At 36.8% G+C, this 8,756-nt stretch overlaps 1 long non-coding RNA gene across 1 annotated transcript; it reads left to right on the top strand.

The window, feature by feature from the left end:
- The first annotated feature begins 4,720 nt into the window (after positions 1-4,720).
- Positions 4,721-8,144, top strand: LOC125256174. Its single transcript, XR_007182070.1, has 3 exons — positions 4,721-4,825; positions 7,478-7,565; positions 7,775-8,144. It is a non-coding gene; the product is annotated as an uncharacterized LOC125256174 (long non-coding RNA).
- The last annotated feature ends 612 nt before the right edge of the window (positions 8,145-8,756 follow it).

An 8,756-nucleotide genomic window follows, 5' to 3' on the forward strand; every position in this document is an offset into this window, starting at 1 on the left:
TCCCCCTTTGAAGGGCAGACTCAGAACAAGGAGTGTCTGTTGAAAGGCTACCTTTATCCCTTTCCAATCATTTTGGCGCTTCTCCATTCGAGTGCTGTGATTGGCTGCTGGCATCAGAGGGGACACACACTGGGTGGCCGACCCTTCTCTCCCCTGTGGAACTCATTTGCATAAAGCACAAAGTTGGAAATCTTTACAGTGTCTTTAAAGTTTACCAATGCATTTCTCACTTTCCAAACCACCACCAGAATACCTTTGGCAATATTCTAAACAAATAGAGACTAAACATGATGGAAAAAGATTGAACTGTCATGCAATTGTACATTAACAGCTGTATTTGTATCAGATGTTGCACTACAAATGGCTGTCATGGAGAATACTTATTTCTGTGTGTAGTTTGCATCAGTTCTAAGGTTTTCAAACATAGTTTTGAATGAATTTGGATGGATCTTTGTGATCTCTCTTTGTTTCACCCATTTCGGCTAAGGTCCTGAGGAATTTTTATGGCGGGTCTGTGGCCAACAATAGGACGTAGTCTCTAGATGGGTGAAGGGCAGAAACTGCCTGTGGACCAATGAGAAGTCCTTTCCTTTCCAGGCTTGGTACAAGAGGTCTTCCTCTTTCCAGACATCTTTATCTGATGGTGTTGGACAGTTTGTTTGTGTTAGACCACCAAGATCAAGGGCGGTTTCTTCATTAGGGCAATAGGGCGACGCACCACCAAAGTGAGAAAGGGACGGATTTTTCAATCACATTCAACAACAGAGTTACACTACCTGTCACTGCTAGGCTGTTTTTTCTGCCTCTGGATATAGTCCAATCAGCATCGAGTCATGCTCTGTGGAGTACCGCCTCTTTTTGGGCATTTCAGTCTGGCGGAGATTTGCCCCGACTGCTCCCATAGACTTCCATTCAAAGAACTTTTGCACTGCAATGCAATCTCTATGGGTTCCGGGAGGGCTCGCACTAACGTGCTTTCGTCATCATACGTAACCTTAACTTGTGCAGCGATTGGTGGAAACAAACATACCTCTATTAATAATTTTTTTTAAGCTGAAGTGACATTTAATAATTTCCTCAGTGCATAATTTACATTTCACAGACATATTCTCCATCTGTAAAAGTTAGAAAGTCGAGAAAATATTTCCATTTTGCATTCAGGCGTGGACGAGCCTTCAGCAAGCACAAACTTCCGTGAACGAGCGCCGCCGCGCGCCGAACAGACGGAGTTCAATCTGAGTAAAATACATTTTGCTCAAAATATTTGTTGAAAATTTGTTTTTGTTGGCGAACATAATTATGTCATATGTAGAATTTCGAACCTACAACTAAGTGTATTTGTACGATAGCAGTAACTGTGTAAAGTGACTGTTGTAGGGTAATCAAAATAATAATAATTATTAGTCTGTTCTTTTGTTTTTATTTATTTTCATTTTTAGTTTAGTGTATTTAATTTCTGCTTCAAAAAACATTTTGTTTTTAGATTGTAAAAGTACAATTTTAGAATGTAGCCTAGGCCTAATGTGATTTGACCCCTTTTTTGCACATAATTTATAGCATATACTACACAGTTACATTCATGTTTGTTTTTATAGCCTTCAATATGAACATTGTTTCTAGGACAATATTGGGCAGGATCTTAAATTTTTTTTTTTTTTAAATTAAATACAGATATTTTTTTTAGATCTCAGCCCTATGGCATGCTTTAAATACTGAATTTTCCATGTTTTAAATAGATACATTATTATATCACTTGTTAAATTGATATTTAACAATTAGCCTATTCATTCCTGCATTTTTAAATTGTTTTTTTTTTTTTTTTTTGCACCCCCCCCAAATATTTTTTGCACCAGCCACCACTGACCAAGATCCAATCAAAATGTAGCAAACCTTTGTCCACTGTTACGGACAGAGAGGGGCCCGGCCGTAAACTGGGCCCTAGAATGTGCTGTTCACTACAGATGGGTCCAAGTCATCACCGGTGCACTGCTGCATATTTACAGTTACCAAAAAAGGTAATTACTACAGTTACAGCATTGATTTGTAGAGTGGGAGAAGTTGTCACATTTAAAGTTATAAAAAGTTTATTCAAAGTCATTAAATGTATTAAAATGCATTAAACATATTAATTATTGTTTAAGTAATATTTATTAAATTTATTACATTTATTTAAAGTTATTACATTTCTTATTAGGTCAGATAACAAAAAGTATTGACAATCAAGTTTATATAATTTTATCAACTCTGTCATCATATAACTCCAATACTTCAAATCTTTATTGGAGAGCGTGTGTCTCCTTTTCTTTGCTGCAATGTTGTTACTCCTAACTAGGTTAAGAGACCTCTCCAGCTCTCCTAAATAATTTAAGAGTTAAGACCTAGTCTTGACACTTAGGAACCTTTATGAATCATACTTATTCTTAAGTCTAGGAATAAGAGTAAAATTACATCATTCTTAGAATTTTGACACTTAAGACTAAAATTCTACTCTGAGTGGCTTTATACATACGAGCCCAGATCGGTGTACGAGTTACTTCGACTATCATGTTATGTATGGAGCTGTTCATGAAAACTGTGTTTGTTTGTTTTTTGGGATGGAAGGGATGATCTTGCCATCAAAGGAGAGGAGCTAAATAACAAGTAGACATTTGGCCTGAACTATCATAGTCAAAAAAATTGCTTTCAATTATTGATGACATCATACCCTCTGGCGGCAGGCACAGCAGATTCCGCCATAGGCCCGGCCCCAAATGGAAACCTAAGCCCTTGTGATCTTCTTCCGAGTCTGCGCTTTCATGACGTAATGGTGCTTTGACTGTTGGGTAGAAGTCTGCTGTGGAGCTCGATTCAGTATTGGGCTTGGGAAAAGGGCTAGGCGCATCAAGGGTGCATATCAACCACAAAGGTGATTTCAAATATCAACAGCGTTTACCAGAAATTGCTTACTGCACCTTTAACTTTAAACTACTTGTTTTGTGTGGCTGATGTTTTTAGCATAGTTTTCATGAACGAACTAAAACAAACATATATGAGCATCAGACATTATGCTATTACATTCATGCCCCCCAAAAAAGATGGTTTTGTTGGAGTTTTTTTTTTTCTTTTTCTTTTTCATGCAGTAAGTCAAAGTCACTATCCCTTTAATTATAGTTGTCTCTGCGTATTATATGCGTTTTTTTTAACATCAAAACAATTACTTCACTTTCAAAGTGATAATAGTTAAAGACAATGAACCTGTTGCTAGGAGCTGATGAGATTATTCTTTCGCCTCCATTGATCATGCAGTGTTATATCTGCTTGCCATCACATATATTAAAACCCTTTATCCACAGCCACAATGAATAAATATAGACTCAGCATTAGTGCCGTCGAGCTCCAAACATCTGAACTGAGTCTGACAGTAATGCATGGACTGTATTCAATACTGATTGTGTCAGCTCATGAACTGTACTATGCCTCATTTTCCTGCTATTATTTTACAATCATATAGGATCCGTTTATTGTGGTGCTCACAAGCCTGTAAAGAGCAGAATTAGATGGATGTCACATTCAATAAATGATAAAAGAAAGCCACGTTGCCCCCTCATTGACATTAAAATCCCGCTCATTAAAGTCATCTCGCCCCCTTGCTCTTGTAAAATTTGCACATAATCAGAGGATCTGCAAAACAGTACTTTCTGGGTTTTTTTTGGTTTTTTTCACTTTGGTACCTCACACTTACAGAGGTGAATTGCAGAATGGGAGGGGAGGAATAATCCACAAAGGCAAAGCTTGAAAACATTCACGAAAGATCTCTTAACTTCCCAAAGGTTACACTATTCAGAAAAACTGTGTGTAAAAAGAACTTTACAATTTTCATAATGCCTCCTCGTTTCTGAATCTCTAATGGAGGTCATGTAGCCCTGGAACAAATTGAGATGAAGAGTGAGCTCTCCAGCTATTCTCTGTTGTTCTTTTTTTTCTCTCTCTCTTTCTCTGCCATTTTGTTACACCGATCCATCCTAATGAGAGCTCTTCATGTTGTTTCATTAGGGTCGGGAAACTGTAGCTGTATCCGAGTTTTGTCACAACCCTCCATTATTAGATGACTGGACCCATCTGTGACCCATTATGGAGATTGTGCAGTTTTTTTATATACATATAGTGCCATACGTCTCAATAGCATAACCTTCATTCAGTGCATTTGTGGATGTTTTGAAGCTATATGGATTTTTCCAATGAGTGTCAGGGGTCAACTATAAGGAGTGTTTTTCCTTTTTTTTTTTTTTCCTTCTATTTTTTTCCAAATAAATGTTCTTTTCTACTTTCTATTCATCAAAGAATCCTGAAAGGAAATGTATTATGGTTTACACAAAAATATTAAGCAGCACAACTGTTTACAGCATTGATGATAATAAAAATAAGAAATGTTTCCTGAGCAGCAAATCAGCATATTAGAATAATTTCTAAAGGACCACGTGACACTGAATACTGACATAATGATGCTGAAAATTCAGCTGTGCCATCACAAGAATAAATTACATTTTAAAATATATTAGAATAGAAAACAGCCCCTCTGTAGTCAATAATTTTATTCCTTAAAACTTGTCTTTGATCACCAAAATTACATATTTAAACGTTTTTCCTGTGAAAAATTCTTAATGCCTTAAAAATAGCATGAATGTAACTCTACACCCTTGCCTCATTTAATATATACGGATCTATGAATATGCTAATTAGCCCCGCCTCCACTCACTCGCACGAGCTCAGATGAGATCTACTCGTCATCTTACTGAAGTAAACGCTGCACAATGGTATCGCTTTTTACAACGTCGGACACATAACGGTAATTAATATGATTAGCGTTTTCCTTGACCATGCTATCAAACAGCTAATAATGTGTTACACAAACCATGTTCACATTCGCGAGTCCGACAGCTGACTTCTATCCAAAAACCACTAGGCCAGTGTTATATATTTTGTTCATTTGAGTACTTACAATATCCCAAATGTTTCCAACTATTTGTAAATTGTGAGAAAACTGCAATTTTAACCAAGGCTCCAGAACGTGTGAGGAATCGCCTGTCAATTGCGTCATACCCGCGTTACCCTCGGTCTGCCTCGGTTTCCGGTTTTATTCTGTAGAAACCATGGAAACACCAAAGACGCTTTAATATATTACATGTTTTAAAGGTGCCCTAGAATTAAAAATTGAATTTATATTGGCATAGTTAAATAACAAGAGTTCAGTACATGGAAAAGACATACAGTGAGTCTCAAACTCCATTGTTTCCTCATTCTTATATAAATCTCATTTGTTTAAAAGACCTCCGAAGAACAGGCGAATCTCAACATAACACCGACTGTTATGTAACAGTCTGGGTGTACGCCCCAATATTTGCATATGCCAGCCCATGACTGAGGCATTACACAAGAGCAGTTAGTATTAAACAAGGGCAGAACGTCTGGATCTGTGCACTGCTGAATAATCAGACTAGGTAAGCAAGCAAGGAAAACAGCGAAAAATGGCAGATGGAGCAATAATAACTGACATGATCCATGATAACATGATATTTTTAGTGATATTTGTAAATTGACTTTCTAAATGTTTCGTTAGCATGTTGCTAATGTACTGTTAAATGTGGTTAAAGTTTCTTACTGTATTCACGGAGACAAGAGCCGTCGTTATTTTCATTTTTAAACACTTGCAGTCTGTATATTCATAAACACAACTTCATTCTTTATAAAACAGTGTAGCATTAGCCATTAGACACAGAGCATAGCCTCAAACTCATTCAATATCAAATGTAAACACCCAAATAAATACAATACTCACATAATCCGACGCATGCATTCAGTATGCATGACGAACACTTTGTAAAGATCCATTTTGAGGGTTATATTAGCTGTGTAAACTTTGTTTATGCTGTGATAGAGTCGAGAGCTCGGGAGGGGGCGGAGAGCGCGCGATTTAAAGGGGCCGCAACCTGAAATCGGCTCGTTTCTAATTATGCCCCAAAATAGGCAGTTAAAAAAATGAATAAAAAAAAAATCTATGGGGTATTTTGAGCTGAAACTTCACAGACACATTCAGGGGACACCTTAGACTTATATTACATCTTTTAAAAAAAAGTTCTAGGGCACCTTTAATAAACAATGGAACAACTGTTTTGATATATTTATAGACAGAAAACTAATTGTTGTTATATAGCTCAACACGTTTAGTCTCATTGTTTAAATCTTATTTTCTTGATTTTTTGCGAGTACCATGCTTTACCATGCCTCAAAGAAATTTTGTCAAGTAGCTAACATAGCATAATCAGATGCAGCTTTATTTTTAGTAACAGTAATACAGCATTTTCTCCATCATACAATATGTTTTAAAATTAATTGCATGCCATTTATCAACACAAGCCATCCAGCATTTAATATGATATTCTAAAATCGATCTATCTTATTGCAGTGTGTCTCAAAAAAGTGTCTCACAGCAGCCGCCGAGCGAATGCACAGAGTAACGTTATAACATAATTTTCAACGCTCTCAAATGTATCTAATATGATAAACAGAGCTGTGTTACCTCATACTCATGATGACCGGAAAAGCAGAAGTAGAAGCGGCGCCGGCGACTGTGACATAATAAAAGTTCCGCTGCTCGTGAGGCGTGTGTTGCACAATCGCTCCAGCGGCCTCGTTCAGCTCGTTCACAACACTCGGTCCTGCTCTGCTTCATACTACAGTAACGTTAATAATCGCATCCATGAACATGATTTCTTCCTGGGTCCTATCCCCATTCTTTTGCACGTTTGTTGAGGTGGAGACCACATGTCCCAAGATTCCACTCTAAAACTTGGCGTCATCAGGCTACGCCTTTGTTTTGAATAGGCTTCTAGTGACCTCTAGCGGACAGAATTCTTACATACTGCACCTTTAAGGTTATGAATAAGCTGGTGGATATTAAAATATTACTAATATTACTAATATAAATATTACTATTTTACTATATTTTTAATCATATAAATGCAGCCTTGGTGAGCATAAGAGACTTCTGTCAAAACATGAAAAATATCACCATCCCCAAACTGTTTATGGTAACTGGCTAAATAACTGTCCTTTGGTGTCATATTTAAATCAACAGAATTTATTACAACAATATCTAATACATTACTAAAGCCAAATGTTCACTAGGCTTAAAATACATGTGCTTATTCTTGATCCATGAGTGAGATTTTATGGAAAAGAGATGAACGGAGAGCAAACTAAAGGATGACGTGTTGAAACGGAGGGGTTGTGTTCCTGTGTAGGGAAGTTTGATCATTTCATTTTCTTGGAAGGGGCGCACAGTACGTTACATCATTGTTTCAATAAACCGAGATCAGCCTTGACAAAGATAAAGACCCTTCGAGATACACTGTGATTAATTTTTATGGTACGATGATGAAAACTGTCCATCAAAAGCACATTCATTTTCTTCTATTTGAACCGTTTCCTTTGTTGCTAGAACATCCAAACTCAGAATAAGCAAGTGTGTGGGAGCGATGTCAGAAGTAGAGCCCAGCTGGTGTCATATCCTTCATGAACTATAAAAGGTAATTTGCACTGTCAGCCATCTCCAAGCTGCACATTTCCTCAACATTAACTGTGCGATTAAAAACCCATTCTCCCTCTAATTCTGCAGTTAAGCACCTTCTTTTACTTTGTCTTTTTCTTCCGCCTAAAATCTACTAATCTGTCTGCTGACGTATATGTCCACTTTGGGTAATTATTCTGACGGCTGCTTGGAATGTTTTAATTAAAGGAATGATTGCAGTGGGATATGGAATGCTGATTGGAATCATTTACAGTCCAGAAGAAGAAAGAGCAAGGTGCTGCGCATGATAATGCAGTTGTCTGCTTTAACCTATGTAAATTATTACTTAAATTACTTGTTAATTGTGTCAGCTAACTGATTATCACCGTGTTTCCACATCACTGTTAATTGTATTGGAACTCTCACATACGAAGAAAAACATGCATAAAACACTCATGATGTGTCTTTTAAAGCTTCAGGACACCATAATGAGACTATTGTTCCAGACTATGTACTTAAAGTACAGTAACAGTGTTTACAGAATAGCTTCTGATTACATTTCCTTAACTCAAAAATTAACATCATTTTTCATATTTATCCAAACTCATATGCTTGCTTGCTTGCTTGTTTGTTTTAATAAATAAATAAATAATATTATTATACTAATAAAAAAATAATTTTGGAATACAATAACCTTTCATGCAGCTCTTTTCTATAAAACAAAAGTTAATTGTGATCACGTCTGTCAATATGAACATAAAAAATACAAAATGGTGAATTTGTTAACATTTTTAAAAAATCCTTTCATATGACATCATTTTTCTGGCTAACTATCGAGTTTATGGTCATTGATTAGGCCTATCCAAATAGCCACACTTGCGGCAAAGACTATAGTTATAGAAAGATGGTTCACTCCTATTAGTTATGAATGGGAGAAACTTCAACCCACAATATGGCGGAATACGTCCCGCCTTATTGCTGATTGATAAAGTCATTGCGTCACTGCAGCTGGCGTTAGAAGCTCCGGTTCCCATAGAAACCTGAGAGTCGCGCTTAGGACTGCACATGCGTATTGGCTCGTCTAGCCTGAAAAATAAGCCTTTTTAATGCTATTTGAGCATAAGAAACAAAATTTATGGGACAGTTCATGTCAGATTTTGTTGCTGATATGTTATTTAATTGTGAGTTCAACAAGCAGTTTTTGAGATGT

The sequence above is a fragment of the Megalobrama amblycephala genome, linkage group LG21 (assembly GCF_018812025.1).
Source record: "Megalobrama amblycephala isolate DHTTF-2021 linkage group LG21, ASM1881202v1, whole genome shotgun sequence".
Taxonomy (NCBI): Eukaryota; Metazoa; Chordata; class Actinopteri; order Cypriniformes; family Xenocyprididae; genus Megalobrama; species Megalobrama amblycephala.